Source organism: Lemur catta, chromosome 13, assembly GCF_020740605.2.
Source record: "Lemur catta isolate mLemCat1 chromosome 13, mLemCat1.pri, whole genome shotgun sequence".
In the NCBI taxonomy this organism is placed as follows: Eukaryota; Metazoa; Chordata; class Mammalia; order Primates; family Lemuridae; genus Lemur; species Lemur catta.
Genome location: NC_059140.1, coordinates 41211685 through 41236181, shown reverse-complemented (window position 1 = coordinate 41236181; position 24497 = coordinate 41211685).

The following is a 24497-nucleotide window of genomic DNA, read 5'->3' as shown; positions in this document are numbered from 1 at the left end:
TCTATTATTTATCTTTAATCTTATTTCTGTACTGATTCTTCCCCCACTTTTCTTTGTCTACTAGACTGACTCACCGTCTACTTGCTCTAATATTAAATACACAGCACCACACATTTGATACTTACGACAGTTCATTGCTATTCTTCTACACCTTCTTTAACCTCTTTCAGATATACGGTCAAATAATTGGCTCTTCTCCGGCTGAAGCTGGGTTATCTCACTGATTTATATCACCCAGGCTTCCGCCACCTGCCCCCCCCACCCCGTGCAACACACACACTTTGATTATCTCTATTCTCTCTCTTCAGAAATATTTGTGGCTGATGTTGTGCCTTTGTAATTATGCAGAAGCAAATGTAGACAAACAAAACCATATTTTCTTCCTTCACAAAACTTGGACTGTGTATTGATCTTTCTTTTTGCTCACCTTGAACTCTTTCATTCTAATAAATTCCAGTCTGTACTTTCACATTCACACACTCTGACCCTGTACCTTGTTTATTCTTTTCATCTTATTCTTTGCCTCCTTAATCTGTCTAGCCAGGGCATAGAGAGGTGCTCAAGCAAAGAACGCGTTAGAACATAATTGAACTGGCTTTTGTGCCCACAGCAGGTCCTGCAGGGAGAGGCAAGCCCTGGAACATCTGGTATACCTCCCTCCTTTGCTTACAGAGGCCAGAAGGGACACGACTAAAGGCAGGGGGTTTTGTATTAGGTACATGGGAACCAGTGTAAGGTCAAGTGGAAATAGCTCCTTTTCCCAGAGGCTGTTCTAACTGGAGTTAGGGAAATAAATAAAGTAAACTAAAACTTCTCAGGTTCTAAAGAGGAATATTTCTTTATCTACTTTTCTACTTCTCCGTATCATAACAAATTTGATTGGATTCAAAGTGAAATGAAAAGTTAGCAAACATCTAGTGAGTCTGAGGTATATGAAATACCGACCAAGTCAATTTGGCCCTGAAAATGAATGTCTCATTTCTCTAAAAGGAACTAATATTAACCAAGTAGCAAACATATGCCAGGTACTGTGATTTTATACTTAGTCTCGTGTTTAATTTAATCCTCCATTGAATTTAATCCTCCATTGCGTTTCATTGTTCCTGACATCTACATCATAAAATCATAATAGGTATTTTCTTTATTATTATCAAAACGGCAATGCCCCACTAAATGGAAGCAAACACAAGGTGTTTGTGAGTTTACTTAGTGAATTTATATAGTTATAAAAGTATATATTAAAGAATGCAAGGCATTCTATAAAATTATCATGAGCATGTTTCAGAAATGTGAAATTAAAGTGGAAGAATGCTTGGACAAATTAACTAAATATCCTTAAATTATTCCAAACCAGTAAATTTTGATAAGAAACCTATCAGAATCCAAAATCTTCCAAAATTGATCAGAATGGTTAGACCAAAAAGGAAATGCACATTTTATTTCCTATACAAATTGAGGTGATTTTATCATCAGAGGAATTGACTTTAAGCCAATGAGTTTTAGGTGTATTTACCTGGCTTTGAACATAACAAGGCTTTGAAATGGTAGCTGTTCAAATTCTTTGCATCCTAAGTCATCTCTGGCTGTGTGACGCGGTGTCTGTGAGACAACGTATGTCACTCTTTTCACAGGTGGCCTCGTAGGAACAGCTCTAGCAAAGGGACAGCAGCTTCTGCTGCTTGTGCAGCCTGTTCCTGTCCTCTGACCCCTGGCTGGACTCTGGCTCTGCGTCTTATCTCCCTCCCTGTATTACAACTCCCTTTTGGCACAGGCGTGCTTGGCTCTCAGTGTTTACTTGTGTACACTGACTCTACATTTCAACTTCTGCCCGGTCCTCGTGCCAACCTGGGTCCAACAACTTGTGAAATAGTCCACTGGTGATATTTGACACAGAGACCATGTGCCTTTCAGTGAAAAGATCAAATCACTCCCCGTGTCTGACCTAGTGCTGCTGGCTGAAAAGGTTGGGTTATGTCAGCAAACACGGTGACCGCAGGGTGTGGGCTTTCTCAAGACCATCACTGGCAATTTAAAATGAGGCTTGCTATTAGAAATTGAAATAACTGGTGACAAAGAGTCAGTGAATCAGGAGGCTGCTGAAGAACATTTGCGGCTTTTTGGGGGATAAATCACCTATAAACAGTTTACCAACCTTAAGAAGCTGGGCTATTTTGGCAATTCTAACTCAGAGGCTACCTAAAGGATAATCGGATGCTTGTGGGACGAATGAAATAAGAAAAGGTTTTGTGCGAATATGTTAGAGGCTCCTATAATACGAAAACATTAGGAGTTAAAATTCATAGTCCTGGAGTATTGTAGCTGCCTTGCATTTATTGGCTGAGTCCAGAGTACAAACCAACCACAGCTGGAAACGGCAATGCTTTTCATTGATTTAGTGCATTTTTGGTAGCTTCATAGCAAGACTCCTAGGAGATTTTGTGGTTTATTCTGGGGAAATAGGTTAGTGTTTGGGCACTTTTTTTTAAAACCAATGTTATTGACTTAAAGTATGGATCAATGTATTATTAAAAATAATATTGCCCAAGAAAAGATTTCAATAGAACATGACTAAGTTTCAGTGATATTGTAACATTTTAATATGCATTTTATAATGTTATTTGTGGCTGTAAGACTTTCATTCAGATAATATAATAATAACCATGACCATTATTATGTACCTATTGTATGTCTGACACTGTGAAAGGTACTTCACGGATATGAACTCATTTGTATAAGTATTTATTCCTATTTTATAGGTGAGGATACTGATTCATAAAAATATTAAGTGATTCTGCCTAAGCTCTCATAGCTAAAAAAGGGCAGAGCTAGGATACAAATCCAGGTATATCTTAGTCTATCTGTAAAATGGAGAGAACGCTAACACACACACAGAGTAACTGTGAGGATTAAATGAAACTATCTATAAGGAAGCATTCAGTAAGTTTTAAAATGATGTGCCACTGGTAGACATTATTAATATTATTGATAGGCTTTGGAATAAGCTACCGGCCTTTGCCATTGGACAACTTTTTGAAGTATTGAAGTATATTCCTCTTATGTGTCCCATCCTCATATTGTATAAATGAAGCAAAAGTGGAACCACTAGCTGACATGAAAATGCCCCTGGACGATTGAGTTGGGATGCAGAAACAAAAGATAATGCTTTGCATGGCATCGAAGAGGAAGATGAACCTGAAGATTGTCCGGAGGGTGAAAAAACCACTTGGGAGAAGGCTGCTTGCTTCAACTGCAGTTTTGCTAATTAGTTTTACAGAAAAGCAGCTGTGTTACACTGCCCAAGGGGTCAACAGCTGCACATTTTTCGCTCCACCTTTAAGGGAGTCAAATTGTTTAAAAGCAAACAAATACTGGTGATTTTTTTTCCTAAAAAGCAAGTATCGAATCCATTGGTGTAGCCCTTTCCATTCACCCTTCTATGCCATGTAATTTTTTTCACATCTACATTTTGAGCTATAGACACCGCAAACTACATCCATAGATATTTATGATGATGAACTCTCAAATCCCCTCTAAAGGTGAAATTATGCCCTGCATGATCTGCTCAAGAAGGCAGGAAAGCATAGAGTAGATTATAAAAATGCTGTCCCCTGAAAAGAATTAAAATGTTAAAATTCTGCTCTCTGCTTTCAACTTTAGTTTCTGGAAATATGTTTAATTAATATTTACATATTAATTAGTATTAAATAATAATTTATTGTTATTTACTGTTGCTGTTATAAACTGTTAGAATAATAGTTTACAATTTATAAAGGGTTTCATATATTTAATGCTTTTAACAGCTCTGGGAATTGGGCATTATTATCCTCGTAAATTTTCAATTTCTTTGAAAATACAGTAGCAGGAAATACTACACATCCTTAGAAGAACTGATATTCATTCTCCTTAATATAAACCACATAAAAGTAACCTCATTTTTCCTTTCATGCTCTGGCCTCCAGGAACCTCAGATTCTAATGTGATGAATATTTTTGGCCATTATATCAACCTTTATAGTTAGCATGCTTTCTCCCTTTTCTTTGTTCTGATTGTCTATTTCTGACTCATCAGCCTCAGGTGATATTACATATATAATTTTTCATAATCTGCTTCAAGTGTTTTAAAGAGGATAGTATAAGAAAATAAATGAATACATAATTTGGTTATTAGTGCCTTAATTTTAGAAATAGGTGAAGCTACATGAGCAAATTATAAAGCTCATACTTGGCAGAGCTGAGGCTTCAAGCCAGGTTTCTTCCTTCCAAATCCCATGTTGTTTCCAGAACAACCCATCCCTTGAGAATAAGGTGAGCTGAGATTTTACTGAATTAACGCCTTGCTCAAGCAGTGAAACTATCACATTTTCTGGCCAAGGTTGTGCAAATCCATACTGTTGCCTTCACTATCTTCTTGAGGTTCCTAAAGCTCCTAAGAAAAAGGGAAAAGCAAAGGAAGCTCTTGGTGTTCTCAGATGTTCCACATGTTATTAGGAGATTGGCCATGTTAAAAAAGGGGGGTGGGGCGAGGGGAGGGACTCTGAAACATCAATGTAGCTGCTATACGCATTCCCTCCCCTCTCACCCCAAATAGGAGGAAAAACCACTTCTTCCCAAAGAGTCCACACATCTCTGCCTGTTGAGACTCTGCAGCAGCTGCCACCCGGTTCTCCCAGCAGCTCAGCATTCATTTTTCTCTTTGTTAGAAAGATGATATAAAAAGTCAGTGCATTATTTATAGTAGTTATTTTCATCATTACACATTCACAATAATTGAAAGGTGGAAGTAGAGTATAATAAAATAGAGTGGAAAGAAAATGATCTGCAGTAACTTCAGAAACATTTATAGGAAATGCTCAGCTGCTAAAAAAAAGCCCCACAAAAAACGAAACACAAACACTGGATCTTAAAATACCGTGTAAGCCACCCACATCTGCAAAGCTTTATTTCTAATGCTATTTATTTGTCTAAAGCAATAGAAATTAGTATGTAACAGAACCTGAGTGAGAATTCTCGATCCCCTCCATGTTGAAGTTCTTACGATGAAATTATTCACTCTCAGAGTTAGCCCACCATCCTCATGAAGCCAAGATAACAGGTTTTATTCTGACATAACTTCAGTCCATTTCATAGCCATGCACTATACCATTGACCCCAGCCAACTGTCTACCAAATATGTATTTCAGGTATGAGAAGAACTGATTGAGACAATGTAGATGGGTCAATCCAAATTTATCACCTTCATGAAAAACACACACGGATCTCCACAGGCATGTGTTCTCAGTGCTCTCTGCATCTACAAAGGATAATGTAGGTTCATCAGATATAAAAACGTATTTTCAACAATGAGGCACCAAACATTAGGTTCCGCATGTGTGATATGGAATATATGGACTGGATAGCACAAAGGAGTTTTATCAACTAAGAGGATTTCAGCTAAAAGAAACAGAACTCCCACTCAAAATATCTTAAATGCTGATGTAAACGTGTTATCCTATATAAGAAGTTTAGAGACTCTTATTGGGGTGGCTCTGGTGCCAATTTAGTGGCTTAATGATACCATAGTTGTAACTGAAGTTCTCTCCATCTTTTGGCTCTGTCATGCTGCTGCTGACTTTACCTCAGTCAGCTCCCTTCAAGGTCACACAAAGTTGGCACAGTTCCAAACACTCTTACTCGTTCACAAGGTCAAAGGACACAAGGTCAAAGGGGACAAGAGATCTCTTTCTCTCCATGAGTCTTTTTTAGTAGTAATGAAACCTTTTTCTGAAGCCATCCAGCAGATTTCCCCTAATGTCTCATTGGCCTGAATTCCATCCCACACCTTTGCCTATACCACAGGCAAAGGGAAGGAGATGACCATGGTTGACGAAATAAAGTCAAGAAGAAAATGGGTCCCCTGAACAAAATTTTAATTATGCCCAAAAGCAGGAAGCAGAGAAACGGATATTAGGTGAGCAATTGAAAATGCCTCCCGCAAGTCCACCCTTTGTCCCATCAACATCTAAATATGTGCACTTTGTCCCATTCATACTTTGTAAAAAGTTCTCACATCTATCAAAAATATGCGCACACCTCCCTAAAGGAGGATAATCCACAGTTTCATCAGTCAATACCCAATTCTATATTTAAGATTTTTTTGGTTTTTATTTTTGACTTCTTCCATCATGATGTGTGAACATATGGCTTAAAAACAAGTAGTCAAGGCTGGGCACAGTGGCTCACGCCTATAATCCTAGCATTCCTATGGGAGGCCGACACAGGAGGATTGCTTGAGTTCAAGAGTTTGAGACCAGCCTGAGCAAGACTGAAACCCATCTCTACTAAAAAATAGAAAAATTAGGAAAATTAGCTGGGTGTTGTGGGGGGCACCTGTAGTCCCAGCTACTCGGGAGGCTGAGGCAAGAGGATTGCTTGAGCCCAAGAGTTTGAGGTTGCAGTGAGCTATGATGATGCCACTGAGCTCTACCTGGAGGAGATTCTGTCTCAAAGAAAAAAGTTTTCATTACTAACATAACAGAATAAACTCTTCCCCTCCCCCTCACCCCTATGGATCAACTGCAATTCTGAAAAAGAGATAATAGGAAACAACTTACAACAGTCTCTTGCCCATAGCACTTATATTCTGTTGATTGGGAGTAGCAAGGACTTCCTATCCTGCCAGTAGAGAAAGGAACCTGGTCACCCAATTGTACAGCTCCAGTTCTTCTCTCAGAAATAGTCTCTTTCTTTTCTTTTCTTTTTGTTAAAGACAGTGTCTCATTCTGTTGCCTGGGCTAGAGTGTTGTGGTGTCATCGTTGCTCACTGCAACTTCAAATTTCTGGACTCAAGCGATCCACCTGCTTCAGTCTCCTGAGAAGCTGGAACTACCACACCCAGCTATTTTTTTTTTTTTTTTCACTTTTTGTAGAGACTGTGTCTTGCTATTGCCCAGGCTGGTATCAAACTCCTGGCCTCAAGCAGTCCTGCTTAGGCCCCCCAAAGTGAGCCACTGCACTCAGCCAGGAATTGTCTTTCGTGGTACAAATGGCTTACTGCTCTCTAATATCTCTTTCTTCTTCCTCGGGCTACACAGCCAGGCCACCTTTCCCAGCCCTCCTTGTGTTTAGTTGTAGCCATGTAGACTGAGCTATATCTCACAGAATCTAGTGGAAATCCATGCATCTCTTGTAGTTTGGGCTCCTAAAACCACCAGCATATGTGCTTATGTGTTGTTGTTCCCCTTTCCAGCTCACAAGTGGAGACACTTGATAAGCTTATGTGTTGCCTGTAGCAGAACCTCTTTCAGCTTGGATCCTTGCATTACTAGGTGGATGAAGGCTGCCCCACCTACCTTTCCACTTTTTCAGTTCTGTTATGTGAATACAAAACAAATTCCTACTGTGTTAGAGACATTTAAATATCAGGTCTAGTTGTTAGGGCAGTTACCCTCCCCAGAATGATATAATTCACATGTATGACAACATTGGGGATAAACATTGGGGAAAATGCCCTTTCTGGGGGCAATATAGCTTTAGTATTCTATATCCTGTTGGTGGGATTTTAGGAGCTCAGGGAATTGCCTTGATGTCCCCGAGGTCTCAGGCCATTGTTTATTGACCTTGGGCTTTCTTTGGTAATACAATTCCTGTGAGAACTCAGTAGGCTTCAGGTGCTTCCAGTCAATTCCATGGGCTAATAACACAGCCAACGATCTTCTCTAGAAATAGACTGTGAGTCTGAGAATTCCTGACTCCATGCCACGGACTTCTACGTGTTGTCGGTCCTCCTAGACCTCAGATTAATGACCTCTGCCCTGAGGCAATGTAAAACAATAACCTCGGGTGGGAAGGCAATACCCATAATCCAATCGTGGCCATCTGGGTTTTTCTCTTTGCCCGGCAGAAATGACTTTATAAAGATTGTTTAAGACAGGCCTGGAAAATTAAGCTTGTCTTTTGGCTTAAATTTATCTGCTGCTGCTAAATCCCCTGCTTCTCTCTCTAAGGTGGCCCATCCTCAGTCTTAACTTGTTTCTTTCCCCTGGAAGCTCCCTGAAATGCATCCATTGAGGTGCCTACCATTTCCCCCTATGCCCAATGCCTCCCTAGGCCTGTGGTCTGAGCAATAGATGGTTTAACTGATGTCTTCGCAGCCTCGTAAAAGGAATCACAACTTCCCAGCCTGGTTTCTCACTGCCATCTATAGTACTTCTTCCATTTACCCCTTTACTCATATTAGTCTCTGTTACTTTCAACACCCACTTCTGCTTCAAACACCTGCAATGGTGGGGTTTTTAGTTGCTAGAATAAAAAACCAAATCTACCCGATTTAAGGAAAAATTGAATTTTCTAAAAGACTATTGGGTAGGAATCATATGGAAATGAAAAGCCGTGATCAGAGGATGTGTAGTCAGACACAATGGCACAAATCACGTGTGGAAGTGGCTGGGTGGGAGCACAACTTCCACTGCCACTATCCACAACACGCTGCGGCTCGCACTGCTGATGCAACCAGCACAGAGCACTGGGCGCTGCTGCTGCCACTGCCACTGGCACTGCTCCGGGAAGCTAACCTTGCCTCCATAGCCCCTGCCACAGGAATGATTTCTTTGCCATTCCATATCTGGATCCCTGTGTAAATCCTGGGAAGTTGCATCTTACTGGATGGGCCTAGGTCTTTTACATACTCCTGACCTGCAAGGGAGGCTGTAAAAATGAGAGTCTGGTGTTTGTTTCTAACCCTCACTCATAAAACGGGAGCTCCCCTAACTAGATAGAGGGCAGTCAGAAAGAATGACTAGTATTAAATATTTCCTCCTGTCCTTTTCAGCAATTTGAAAAAGTACTGTCAAAACTTCTATTTTGTAACAGAAAGTTAAAACCTATAATTCCTTCAACAAATACTTTTTTGTGCTTCCTATGGATCAGCCTCAATGATTAGTTGATATTCTGACCTTTTTATGTCTCTGAGAGCGAGAGTTTCTTTTTCCTGCATCTCACCTCTGTTTGATGATGCCGGAGGTATCCCCAAGACGAGACCCATCCAGCCCACAGCACATTCCTTCAAAAGCTCGAGTCATCCCTCTCATTGGGAGGTTTCCACCAAGCGGGGAATATCTGGAGACTATGTAATTTTAATTCCAATCTGCCTGGAAACTATGTAATTTTAATTCCAATCTGCCTGGGTGAAAATTTCATTAGAGACACCATAACAACTACCCAACAATGTTTACATACAGACCCAGAGCAGAGGCCCCAGAAGGCTAATACTAGCTGTCCTACAGCATACTTGCAGACCAGCCTGAGCCAGCCTTCAACGCACTTGTTCCAGGTGTTTCCTTAAAACCTTGATGCCAATTAATTCCGCTGTGCCTCACATCCCAGCATCCTTGCCAAAAAGAAAACACCTCAGGCTATTTACTCTTTCCATATTTCTATGCCAATGATTTTCTGTGTTTCCTCTTCCCTGGCCAGCCTCCTACTATTCAACTCTCTTGCAATATTTTATGTCTTCAAGAAATTCCATTTCATGATGAAGAAAAATTCCATCATCTTAATCGTCTTCACAGAAGACTCATTACACCTTCTTGAAATTGGTTTAAGCCTGGTTTTCTCCCAAGAATACAATTTCCCTTAGCGCTTTCAGGTAGAACTAATTATTCCTCCTTTTCAGCATCAGGTTTTGGTACATGTGTGAGTGATATGGAGGGGGAGGGAATCCCCAGCACTCCTTCCAAAGTATTGCTCCCCCATCATTGCATAAATATCTCTTGTCCTAGGAGGATTAAGCTATTTAGGTCTATTACCCTCTCTGCCTCCCCATAGACAATCTTCTACAAATACATAGAATTTATGGTTTGACTGACATTCTTTCTCTTTACCCCACATCTAGCTATTACTCTGGAAGACTTGTCTGTCAACAGGGACAAATGCCCAATTTTCTAGCCTCATGGTGCCTTGTCATCCTCACCAGCAATGACTTGCAACCCTCACTCCACTCCATACCCACAGCTGTTCAGGGACTGCCGTGGCACTGAAACCTTCAACTCAGATTTCCCATTTCCTAATCGTGATCTCCTGTTCTAGCATTTTCTTACATTACATCTACTACCTTGATTCTCTGACTGCATTGAGACATTTAATTGCTTAATCTCTTGATGTTCTCCCAATTTTGTCAGTCTCTTTGGGTTTTCATTTCCTTCCTTGTCTAATCTAAACTCAGGGGCCTGCCAACTTATTTTATTATCTATACTATCAACTCTCTTGCCTCATTCCACTTATACCTTTTCCTCTCTCCCAATTGCCCAGGAAAATCCCTGTTTTATATCAATCTGTCTGCTTTGTCAGCAACTCCACCTAGGGCCATACATTAGATGCTTAATAAATGTGGAATTAATTAAATTAGTTGCACTTGCTGCATTAGGTATTTTAACTGCCTTTGGTTTACTGGGAATCTTCTATCAGCTTCCCGTTATGGCCAGTTCTAAAGAATCTTCCTCGATCTTTCTCCCAACAGTGTATTACTATTAACAGTCAGCACCCAGAAACCTAATTTATCTGAAGTGAATTAAGTGCAATTATGAATCACCCTTTTTAACATTTTTAGTAACTCTTCTGTTCCAGGATGTGGAAGGAACATACAAAACATAAAAATGGACTCCCTGCATCATCAGAGACTTCGAGAGCTGACAGCATTGAAGCCGAACTCTGAATAGGTCTCCTGGGAGAGAAATTTCAGGCAAAATTAATATGCAAACTCAGAGAGTCTGAAAGTATATAGTGTGTTTGGAGAAAGGCTGAAGAAGGCAAACCGCATTTTATAAGTGCCTATTTTTGCCAGCCCTGCATAAAGCACTTCATATATATATTACCTAGCAAACAGTTCACTGAACTTGAAAATAGAGAATGTGGAAGAAGAAGGTGATGGAAGGTGGAGAGATGAGGCTGGAGAGATACCATATTGCAAGGTTCTGAAAGACCTCACATGAAATTTAAAGCTTTTAGTTTTACTTATAAGTTATGGGAAGTCATTCTAGGATTTTAAATAGGGAATGATGTGACCATATTTACGTTTTGGGAAGAAGATCACTGGCGATGGTAAGTAGGAAAATTCCAAGCTGTTTAATGACATGAGCCACATATATCTGCATCACTACTCTTTCCCCAGCATCTACTGTTGTGCTTGACACTCCATAATGAGTTGCTGAGTGCATAAATTAATGAATGAGCCTGAAAGCGGAAAGAATAATCAGGAGGTCTTTGCAACAGTTCGGGTAAGGAAAGGCAATAGTGGTGCATATGGAGAAGAGAGGCCAGAACGACTTGGGGTGCCGGGGAGGAACTGGATTTGTGATTTAAGCGGGAGAGAAAAACTCGAGATAATAAAAAGATTCGATGCTAGGTAATTCATACTGGTCTTGTAATAATAATTCCTACTCCAGAGGATTTTACATCATCAAATGTTAATAAGCTATTACAGTATATGTAACATATCATATTAATGAATGAAATACACTTGGGGATGTGTTTGGCTATGAGCATCAGACACCTCTAAAGCCTGGGCTTAAATACATTAGGGGTTTTATTTTCTCACATAAAAATGTCTGGAGTCAGGTAGTCCAGGACTGGTATGGCATTCTACAGTGTCACCCAGGAGTCAGTTCCCTCCAGCTTTCAGCTCTACCATTTTTCTTAATTTCTGGTTTTGCTTCATGGCCACCAATCAGTGTTGGGTGTATATTCCACAAAGGACAAAGGGGAGGACTGCAAGGCAAAGGATGCACACCAGCTGATTCTGCTCCCTTGTGCAGTGCTCCCAAAATCTCTACCCAGTGGGCTTATGCTTTATCACATTGTTTCCTGATGCAAGTATGCCTGGAAAAAGCAGTTTTTTTTTATTACATACATTGCAAATCAAAAGCCAAACAAAAAATCAGGGTTCTTTTAGAAGGAAAAAGGGCTGAACAAATATAAGCAGGCAACAGTTAGCAGTGTCTGCCATAGCATTATAGAAAACAAAGGTGACACTGTGATACTGTACCCTAACGGTTTTGACAGTCTCTCTCTTAGAAACAGCAAAGGTGTTTCTTGTGCTTCTTAGTGGTGCTCAAAAGAACACCACAAGGTGATATTAAATTTCAGGAAATCGAATGAGGATGTCACAGAAGAAAGATAATCTCCCTAAAAAAGTGTTTATTTCAGTTATGAATTGGGGCTAGCTCCTCCCCTTAGTTCTTGGACATACAATTTTCCTATTTCTATATGTACCCCAATCTGCAGGGTGAGCCTGAGCCCAGGACATCCCCTTTGTCGGGGGCAGGAGTTCTTCATTTGACCCTCTCCAGTCTCAGAGTCTTTGTGCAATGCCTTGTTTCACTAGTAACCCTGTGGAAGTCCTGCAATTCCATTTTTGCCCCACCTTTAGTTTTACTAACAATTTATAGTCTATTGCTCCTTAGTTATCCAATGTCTTTTAAAAATATAAGCCTCTGCTTTATCCTCAAAGAAAGGAGATTATAGAGACTATATATAGTTGGTTGCTGGTCAGCAATATTTATTGTGTCTACTGTGTCCACTGTGTCCATGTGATATAAACTTCTCTAGATCTTTGATGCTTCCTTCTTTTGGGCATGGCCCAAACCTAGGCTGCTAGCCTGAGCCATCAGATCTACCATCCAGGCTCCTCCTGTCAAAGGTTTTAGATTCCATGACCGCAAACCTTTGGTTATGAGAAAAAGAGAGGCAAGAAAGCTTCTTGCGTGTAATGAAAGCCCTTTTGGACAGGAGCCATCACAACTGCAGAGGCTGAGGGATTTGTCTATTAGCAGAGATGAATAAAACCATGAGGAAACTCACATGTATTTTTGACCTGATTGGTGACATCTGTCCTGCAGGAGAGACGGTTGTTTCCCTGACAGTAGTATTGTGTCAGGGAAGGTGTTCTTACTTATATATTGCTGCCCATTTTGAGCACTAATGTCACATATGACCCGTCCTCTTTTTAGTGTGAAGCAAAATGTAGAAATAAAATGATTTAAATGACTGTAGCCATACGATGTTGTCTGGAGATGTACTGAAAAATTAGGCTATACGTTAGGGGAAAGATTTTTACCCATTTGCTCAGTAATTTAACTTCTCTCTGACCTCCATTTTAAGACATATTGATGCCTTGGCTCTTCTGCCAGCTGGTTAAATTCTAGTTTTTCAGTGGTTTGTGAAACTGAGGTTGCTTTATCAAGATCAGCACTAGAGAACAGCATACTCCATGTGGCTAGAAAACTGACAGTTTTATCCCTCTTGTTTCTGTGAGTAAATGGGGATTTTAACTGAAAATTACTTTAATAGGTTCTAAGAAATGAGATTGCAGGTGTACAACCTGTCCTTTCCAAATAGTCCCCCAGTCAGCATCTGTTAATGTTGAACGAAAGTTTCTTACCCATGTTGGAAAGAAATAGTTTATGGGGAGCTACTCTATTTAAGTTCAGAGCATGAAGGGATATCATAATTGTAACAAATATTGAAGACAATAAGAAAGACATCTTCATCTATCATTTGTGTGCTTGTTTAAAACCTTCTGGCATATTCCTTGGCTGTTTTAAGAGTTCTGATTAACTGGGTTATAATATATAGATTATAATGCAATGTGTAGATTTCTCTATGGAAAATAATTCCAACCTCCAAATCAAACCTGAACTAATAGTAGGGGTGTAGTGTTCTCGATTAGGCAAAAAGCCTTAACAAATTGCAAAGAATATTTCAAGAGACAGATTGAGTTGGTTTGCTGAATTTAGGGAAATGCTTGGTCTGACAGTTAATCAATTGAAATACCTGCAATTGAAAGGTTGTGTTACTAATTCTCTTCACAATTTATCTTTCTTTTCTCATCTCTTCTAAATAAAAGCTCAGAAATTACTGCCTTTGCCAATGAAGTGCCCCATTTAGCATGTAGTTTCTCTGAAACAGGGTTGGCTCACTGGCAAAGCTCTTCAGAAGGCCAGATCCAGGTTCTGAAAATCATCAGATTATATTTCATAAGTTTCTTGATAACCGTGGCATATGTAAGATAAAACATACATAAGTGATGCCTTCTAAACTGTAATTATTTAAAAGCAACTCTGAAATCTGGATGGATGGAGGCAAATCTTTCGAAAAGAATGTGTCAGCTCAGCACTCGTATGATTTTGACTCCTTTCATTGAGAATGGGCATTTTTGGGCCTGAGAATCAGTAGCTTAGGGTTAGAGTCCTGCCTCATCTATAGGAAAAACTTAAAGCATTTAAATATTATTCAGAAATTATGCTTCCTGAGCTAATTAATTGCTTGGGCTTTTTTTTTTTCCCTACCAAAAAAAAAAAAAATAGCTGAGGAGAAATAAATGACATTTACAACATAAAGGATGAAATATTAAGTCCATTTAATTTTGTATGTAGTCCATCCAAATTTTAAAAGATAATTTAACTATTTGATTGTTCCATGTCCTTTGATTATATTAGAATAAGTTCTGAAAAAAAATCTTAAAAATACATCTAGCATAAAAAAAAATCAAGTAGAAAATAATGAAAAAACTGAAAAAAAGAAAAAGTGGACTGAAAATTGAGAATGAGACATAAGAGATAACAACCCAATGTAGGAGGGCCTTGTTTGGGTCTTGGTTTGATTTGACTACACATACTGTGTATGTATCTTTTAAATAATCTTAGAATTTTGAATATGACCTAGGTATCAGATGATATTAAAAAATTATTATTAATTCTATTAGGTTTGATAATGGTGTAGAATATATGTGGTATGATATACATATATTTATATATATATAATGCTATGTATATGCCTTATCAGGTAGAGACACATAGCAAAGAATTTCCAGTTGAAATGCATAAGGTTTGGAGATTGCTATAAAATAGTCTAGAAAATGAACAAGTGTGGGGTGGTATAAATGAAAACAAATTGACAAATGTCAATTGTTCAAGCTGAGTGATGAGTACAAAGTTTTTGTTATACATTCTTCCCACTTGAAAATTACAATCTCAGTTCATTGCCTTAGAAAGGTGCAAATAAACAAATTGTAAACAACTTCTTTTTCTTTTATTATTAATATTACTTTAGGCATCTTTTATAAAGAATTGCTTTTAGAAATTTACACACATAAAGCTGTAGCCACTTTTGTCCAGGGGTGATTTTATTTTCTCTGTGCATGGCTGTCAGAGAATTAGAGGGCAAGCTGATTGCAGCATTGTGACACTAGGTTTAAATCAGTTCCCTCTATAATCACCATGTCTATGATGGCCTGCCCCAGGCTACAGTGTATGCCAGGAGAGGGACCAGGATTTACTTCCCTTTCTGTTACTCTGCAGAGGTGGAGAGAGAAATGTCTGGGGTCAGGGGCCCCTCCATGTTTTTACCAGCTACTGAGATAACCCAGGAGTCCCCTGCAACTGCTATGCATGCTGTGCAGGAGAAAGAAGAGTAATGTCATTTTTGCTGGATAAGAGATTCATTGGCAGAGCAGTGTTCTTGGCAATCTCATCTTGGAATAAGTGATATATTTCCCTATAGAAAACAAAGCTTTGCTTCCACAAAAAATTATTAGATGCTACGTGCGGGAGCATGAGGAATGGGCATACGTCAGATAAGTTTGAGAACTGCTTGGTTAAATACTGTAATAATTTTTTCCCCACATAAAGTAATAGGTGCATAATTCTTTAATACATATACCACACACCTCCTCAGGGGCATGCGTGGGGGACACTGAATGCAGTCTTTCCCAAGCTGTTTTGACCATTAACTCTTTTTCCAGGAACATCATGTGAGACTAGTATTTCTTGGAACACGCTTTGGAAAATGCTGCCCTGGACCAAACCATTTTTAACTCAAGCCTCAAGTGTACAATGGGCTCTTAACTTTAGTCTCTCTTTCCTTTTGTGACTACCCTAGCCATATTAAAGTTCCTTTGTACACCAATTGGTTGAAAAGCACTGAGTTATTGAGTGTCTACGATCTACCTACTGTTTTCTTGGTGCTGGAGAGACAAAGTTGAATAAGACATATGGTCCCTGCCCTCAGAAAGTTAATACTATACTGGGGGAACCAGACGTAATGCAAATGATCAGGCCAAGTGCTCACAAGCCATATGAACGTGGCTATGAACTTCCCTGGATTCTTTTTTTTTTTTTTGAGACACAGTCTCACTCTGTTGCCTGGGCTAGAGTGCCGTGGCATTAGCCTAGCTCACAGCAACCTCAAACTCCTGGGCTCAAGCGATCCTCCTGCCTCAGCCTCCAGAGAAGCTGGGACTACAGGCATGTGCCACCATGCCCGGCTAATTTTTTCTATATATTTTTTTAGTTTTCCAGCTAATTTTCTTTCTATTTTTAGTAGAGATGGGGTCTCGCTCTTGCTCAGGCTGGTCTCGAACTCCTGAGCTCAAATGATCCACCTGCCTTGGCCTCCCAGAGTGTTAGGATTACAGGCGTGAGCCACGGCGCCTGGCCTGCCCTGGATTCTTATCTAGCTAGGCTCCACTCTCCAGGCCTCTTGGTCTTCAATGATGCCTCTGCATCTCTGCCACTTTGCTGAGACCATTGAAAATATTTCTCTTTTCTAAATGCTGCTGTCTTCATCGGCCACGTCACTCTTCATCAGTCCCCTGTGACCAACATCCAGAGAAGACATCAATGTCTTTCCGGAATTACAAACAAATTTCTTTTCTGGCTATGAAAATACCATCATGACCACCAGACTATGCACCAGGTCCTCACTTCAGGATAATTTCTTAAAAAAATAAAGAAAAAGATTTCACCAATACTATCAAAGATTTTAAGAGCATTTATACTGTATTCTAATAAAGTTAAGGCTACAGATTTCACATAGTCAAAATATAGGTCATGATATTCAAGGTGTGGTCTGTGGACCCTTAATTCAGCATCACCTGGGAGCTTAGAAATACAGAGTCCTGAACCCTACCTTAGACCGACTCACATGTACAAAAATTTTTGAAAGTAACTATAAGCATAAAAAGGTTTTTAAACACCAAAATATGTGTAGTGGTATTGCTGACAGATTTTTATTTTTTGTATTGTGTGTTCTGAGTTTTCTGCCAAGAAAACCCTTAATAAATATTATTTCAAAAGATAATTAAAATACAGTCTCAGTCTGCCTAAAGCCCACAAACTTGTAGGAATGATAAACTTCTATGAGAGACAAAATGGGTGTGACTAACTCAATATGGTAAACCAGGAGAGGCTTTAGTTTTCCCAATATAAAAAAATGGAATATAATATTCCCACTTGACTACCTCTCATGGTTGCTGCAATATTTAACACTGTTATTTATGGAACACTCTCATGCATTGAGAAAGAACTTTGTAACCAACATTCTTGCAAATCATGTTTTGATGAGAATTTCCTCCAGCAAATATTTTCTCCATTATAAAAATCTTCTAAAGTATGCTCAGATAAACCATAATTACTGGAGACTTTGTAATTACACATTGAGCTTAGTACAATCCACAGTGGGCTATGAGTTGCATTCACAGAAGGTCTCAACAATTTGCTGGAGCTGAGAGACACAATACTCAGTAGCACAAAAACCAACAGAATTCTATTAGCCAGTTGGCCTCACCAGAAATAAAAATATTTTTATTGGTTCTGTTTTTTAACAATATTTAACTTTGCAACCAGTCTTTATATAGAAAAATTGCAATATTTGTCTAAAAGTATAATTTGTTACTTCTGTAAATGTACTGCAGATTGGACATTTTAAAGTACAAAGTTGGCACTAATTTTACATAGTGATTTGATACAAACACTTCACCATCATAAAAAGTATGTATTAAGTGGCTCTTTAATTCAGGTACTGGTGATGTAGACAAATATGGCCCTACCCACTAGGAACTTATCTACTCTGTAATGTTTATCTTTACTTATTCTAGGCTACGTCAAGCAAGTGCAGTCAAGGTTCCCAGGTGAGTGTATATGTGCACCAACATTTTCTTTAGGCTATGTTGAGAAAGAAGCTATAACAAAATAAATACATTAATAATATATTAAGAATTTCCTTATTTGGGTCCTTCTCTCCCATCCCCAAATGCTCTTACACAGACTCAGAATTTTAATTTTAATTTTTAATTTAATTTCAATACACCTTAGAAATGACAGAGGCCTCCAAAGCAACAGAGGCTAAGGATGGAGTGAGGCTGCCATGCACAGTAACTAGTTCATCAGTAAGCATCTCGATCAGTCACCAGTATTTATTTTCCACTTGATCAACAACTTGGAGTGCAGTGTCAACTTCATTGGCAGGTTATTTTGTATTGCGAATCTGTTGGCTTAGTGTATTTTAGGGCCAAAGAAGTCTGGACTGTTGCACAGAATGGTGGGAAAAGGCACCACAGTGCTAACCCTGGCCAGACTAATACTTCCCAACTCTTATTAGCTCAAGACCTCTTATTAGCTTTGCTGTAGGTCATCCGAAATTCTTCGCTCAGAACAGCGATGAGCTAGAATTGTCACTATGACTAATGATTAATGAAAGGGTCCCCAACCCTTTTGGCACCAGGGACTGGTTTCATGGAAGACAGTTTTTCCATGGATTTGGAGGGGATGGTTTCAGACAAATTCTCATAAGCAGTGCGCAACCTAGATCCTTGTGTGCACAGTTTATAGTAGGGTTCCTGAGTTCCTATGAGAATCTAATGTTGCCGCTGATCTGACAGGAGGTGAAGCTCAGGGTGGTGATGCTTTTGCTATGTGGCTTGGCTCCTAACAGGCCATGAATCAGTACTGGTCTGTGGCCCTGAGGGCTGGGGACCACAGCTTTAGAGTACTGAGGGTATTATACACGCTAGTTGATAATGTAACCTTTAAATGTATAATCATATAGCAATCACCAAACTCTTCCAGAAAAAGAACACAACAAATGACTCAGAGACACAATCTTAATGATCATCTTTTCTAAAAGATTTTTTTTTAGGTGATATGTAGGAAATTACAATAGTTTGAGATTAGTAACAGCTGCTCTTATTGGTGTATTCTCATTTTAATCTGTGGTAAATTGTAATGTATTTCACTTGGTAGCCCCAATTCTTCCTACTTAACAACCTTGGCCTTCCCAGTTGATATACAAGGCCATGAAGACTAAAGTCCATTGCTCAGGTGATAGAATGGAGAGGTGGGGCCTGGGCCAGATTTCTCCCCAAAAGACCAAGCGGTAGCCCTGAAACTTGAGACAGCTTGGGGCAAAGTGGCTGGAAATTCTCAAAGGGGTAATGGTGGAGGGTGCACTTGATGGAGACCAAAAGCATCCGTAAGGTTCAGAGACACATCATCTAGGCCATGTTGGGAGCTGAGGATATTGGTGACATTATATCCCAAGGTGTGGCGTGGGGCTTTAGCTTTCCTTCAACCCTTCCATTTCCCTGCATGATTTTCTTTTAAAGTGTCTTTTGTTGTTTACTTAAATTACATTTTTACCTAGATTAAAAAGAATAGATAAGACATGTAGCATTCACTATGTGCCAGTAATGGTCTAAGTGTTTTGTTTATATAATTAACTGAATAATACTCACTCTATAAAGTAGGTACTTTCACCTTTTACAGATGAGGAAACTGAGGCACAGAGAGGTGAAATCATTTGCTCAAGGACATAGACAGTAAGTGGCAGAGCCGGGATTTAAGCTAATGGGTCTTGTGCTCTTAATTCCTGCTATCTACTGCTTCATTGCATGGCTCTATTAAATGAGATCCATACGAAAATATAAAACACAGGGTCTGCACATAGAAGGTGCTCGACAACTTTTAGCTCCCCTTATGCAAAAACGTTGATGCCTATGTTTGCTTTTAGGGAGGGCAGGGACCATTATTGCTCAGTGGTTATGATCGCAGGCTCAGTGGCTGACTAGCCTGTGCTCAGAATCCTGCCACCCGCCACTAGCTGTGTGGCCATGGTCAGGCTGCATCACCTCCGTGTGCCTTGGAGTCCTCATCTGTAATGTGTGATAACCAGAGTAGCTATCCTGCAAGGTTGCTGGGAGGTTGAATGAGATATCATGTCAAGTTCTTGCACAATTCACAATTATAGTAACCACTCACTAAATTTTGTTGTTGTTGTTATCAGGGCACCTACATGGAGTGATTTAATACCCAGCATTCCATTGGGAACATAGTAGACAGTAAGTAAATATTTAACGAATGACTGAATGAACGTATGACGTAATAAATTTGCCCAAATGTGATTTGCCCCAGGGATGACTGGGGGCCAGAGAGGTTGTATAATACTTTCCTGCTCCCTGAAGGATAGCAGGATGACTCAGCAAGCCTTCATTCTGGCACCTGACAGTGATATGCTAAGCTGCTTGGGCACTGTCTGACTTTGACATGATCCAAACTCTGACACATTTTATCGTTTTAGACACTGACAAACCCAAGCCAGGTCAGTCCCAAGGTGCTGAGAGTTGCTGCAGATCGGGGCGTAGCCGGAAGAAAATACAGTTATTTAAAATTGCTCACTAAATGCAATACATGTCACTTTCTAATGACCAGGCCTTATTGAATTACAATTATTCCTTTTTAAAAATGTCTATATAACCATGTTTGCAATGCTCTTCCTTTGAGGTAGCGTAGATTCTGGGATTACATTTAGAATAACAAAAGCAAAAAGGAAAAAAGTGGTTTGGTATAGTCGTGGTGTTTTCTGTACCTGATTATTAGATAATTTTCGTATTATTAAGTATATTAATTAGTGTATTTTATTCATGCTGTCATTTAATAATCTAATAGATATTTATCAACTACCTATTATATGCCAGACATTGTTCTAGTTAAGGATATACCAGTGCATAAAACAGATCAAAATTATATCAATCAACCAGGTTGTACAACAGAAAATTTACATTAGAATTACATTACTTCCATGTCATAATACTTTTCGGAAAATACCATGAAGCTGATAATCAAATTTGATAGCTGAAAGTTTGATGGCCCGATGTCCCTTGTCTTTACTAAGTTAAAAATATAATTGAAACATGTTATTGCTTCTTGTCAAAAATATGTCTATTAAATTGTGGCTCAATTATTATACCTGGCAAAACATGATGGTAAAACCTGGTAAAGTTAACAGAGCTAGTTTATCTAAACTAACATTTTAAATATTACTTTCCATGGGCTGTTAATAGGTATTCAACTTAAAAACAAAAAAGTTGGGAAATGTTCGTGTGCCTCATGAATATGCAAGTATGGAAGATGACACCAGGGCTTCACGAACCTATTTGATCATGGAATCCTCTTTCTAGTGGAACTTTCTGTGGAACAATTGTTTCACTGACAGCATTGTGGAAAAAATATTTCCTAAGCCTCTTCTATAATTTATTTGCAGGACACAAAGAAATTATAGACAATGGTAGGCTTGTAAGAAAAACTGAAAAACCAATTTTTCTTCTGGTTTTGGAAGACAAATGACAGAACAACAAAAATGCATCCTAGATCAATAGCTTTCCTTTCCAAACAACGTCTATATCTGGCGTGTGTTCTTCTTCATAGTGGTAAGGCCATAGGGATACTCCGTGATTTCTCTTGCTGGCACCTACTTCACTTTGTGTATCTGACTTTGTACGTGCAACTGTCCCCTCTCAACAGCCCCCCATTCGACACCTCCTATGGTACATCTTCTTCCGTTTCTAGGCCTTGTTCACATTGCTAATTGTGGGAACAGAAAGATTGTTTTATTTTTGGAATGGGTGATATATTCACTTGGTTCCAAAATTCAAGAGGTGAAGAAGAGTGAAAGATCTCTCTTTCACCTCAATTCTCCAACCATTCAGTTCAACCAGTGTTGCTAATTTCTGGTGTATCTTTCCAGAGAAATTTTAGTTATATATAAACACTATATATATATATATTCCATTTACCCATATATATATATTATCATTCTTTTCACACCTTTTGTTTTGACTTGTTATGTCACACATTATTTTTGACCAGTCTTCAAAAACAGTGTCCACATTCTCCTTCTTTTCTTTTTGTTTTTTAGAGACAGGGTCTCACTGTGTCACCCAGGCTGGAGTGCAGCAGTGTGTTCACAGCTCACTGCAGCCTCCAGCTCCTGGTTTCAGCGATCCTCTTGCCTCAGCCTCCTGAGTAGCTGGCACTACAGGCACCCACCACCATGCCTGACTAACACATTCTTTTCCTTAAGGCATGCAAGGTATTCCATTGAATAGATGTGCCATAAGTTATTTAACTACCACACTATTGATTAACATCATTTCCAACATTTTGCTAGCTCGAAGAGTAACCTTGTCACATCAATTCACATGTTTGACAGTATAGTTTTAGTATGCATTTCTGAAGTAGACTTACTGAGTCAAAAGTATGTACATTGGTAATTTCACGGATATTGTTAAATTACTCTCTGCATGGGTCAAATCAATATGCACTCCCACCAACAGTACATAAAAATGTCTCTTTCAGCTCCACTCCTGACAACAGTGCCCCAGACTTTTCTTTTTGAGACAGAGTCTTGCTCTATCGCCCCCGGCTGGAGTGCCATGGCGTCAGCCTCGCTCACAGCAACCTCAAACTCCTGGGCTTATGAGATCCTCCTGCCTCAGCCTCCTGAGTAGCTGGGACTACAGACAAGCACCACCAAGCAGGGCTAATTTTTTCTATTTTTAGTAGAGACAGGGTCTTGCTATTGCTCAGGCTGGTCTTGAACTCCTGAGCTCAAGCAATCCTCCTGCCTTGGCATCTCAGAGTGTTAAGATTATAGGCATGAGCCACTGTGCCTGGCCACATCAAACCTTTTGATCTTTGCAAATCTAATAGGTGAAAAAAAACGATATCTTAATAGTTGAAATTTGGAGTTTATTTCTTGAAGAAGCAAGAGTTTTGTTTTTAAGTGAAAAAGTTTGATAGAAATCATTTAAGAAAATATTGAATATTTCCCTTGCCTTCTTGTATAACTTATACTACAGCTAATCTTTCTTTGATATTTAAATGCCATCATTATGGACATTAATTTTGTGCTATAATGCAATGATACCCTTAAAGGTGGTGATGAGTGAAGTCTTTTTGCCAAGAATAGAACTGGGTTCTGAACATTATGCCTTAATTGTTCTTCTGGCTACTTAATTTCTTTCAGCTGTTATTTTTTTAAGTAGTGAATATCCTCTTGGTTTCTAATCTGTTTCCTTAATTAACAATTTATCCTCTGAAGGAGGGAATGAAAGAGGCTCCTAGAATCTTCAAAACAATAATTATAATAGCTACTATTTATTAAGTGTCTTTTATGTTTCAGGTAGATGTTTATATGTATTATCTGTGAAATCTTCACAGAGACCTTATAAAGTAGATGTTATTATTTACATTGTCCTGCTGAAATAACTCAGGCTACTGACAATTTATAAATAGGAGAGCTGAGATTCAGTGTTTCAATGGCCACATCAACCCTTTCCTGTCCTTCAGAAGAAGGATCTGAACTTTGTGACAATTGTTTTCCACTCTGTTCAAAGACCTTTTTCTCCACTTATGTTTGGATTCCCACATGTGTTCTTGGGACCTGGGGTTACTCTACAAGTGACCTCTGGAAGCACAGGGCACTGCTGCACATTGCTTTACACTCAATATGCTTTTGAAGCCAGAAGCTAGAAGTATCTTAATGTGAAACCAAAATAACTAAAAAGCCAGGTCAGCAATCATTTTAGCAATAAACGTCTGCTTCATTATATTGTGAACTCTCTCTTTAATGAATTCCCCTTTCAAAGGTTTTTATGTGAAGCATGTGACAAGCAGTATATTCCGTTTCTGAATTAGCAAGGAAATTCAAAGAGCTTGGCATCTGTGGCATGCAGGTGGCTGATTTATCATTTCCTATCTGGCTAAGCCACATCTGAGGTTTCTTTATTGTTGTTTTATGGCAAGATAGGATTTTCCTTCTTGACCACTCTTAGTATCCTAAGCGTATAAATGCCCATAGCTCTGAAAAATATTTTTATTTCATTCAGTTAAATGCATTTTCTTTCTACTTACATTTAACAAACTAGCATCAATGCATTCTGATGCAATCCTGGGAGGAGCTCATTTCTCCTCTTGCATCTTAGTGTTCAAAGTCTGTCTCCCAGGTTAATGAGAGCCGTGTGCTTCTCTGCACTCGGGATTCAGGTCTCTTGTGATGAGGAAATAAGTGGTCTTGGACTTTTTCCTGATATGTCCCTGAAGAAATTCTCACTGAATAACTGCATAGCTCTGGCATACAGGTCTCATAGAAGACAGGTTAGAAAGTACAGAGCTCTAGACTTGCACAAATGAGTCACTGCTTAACACCCTTGAAAGCATCATTTCTTAGTGCATGAGAAAGGCCAATTCAGGGGGAGGTATTTGGTATATATAAGCTGTAAAATTTTGTCTTTTTTTCCCTACTCAATATTTTTTACTTTCACCAGCTCTGCTTTAAAACCGGGAATGATTTAAATTCCCTCTTTCAAAATTCTATAATTTCCATGTTTGAAAGAAATTATGAAGAATTGGGATT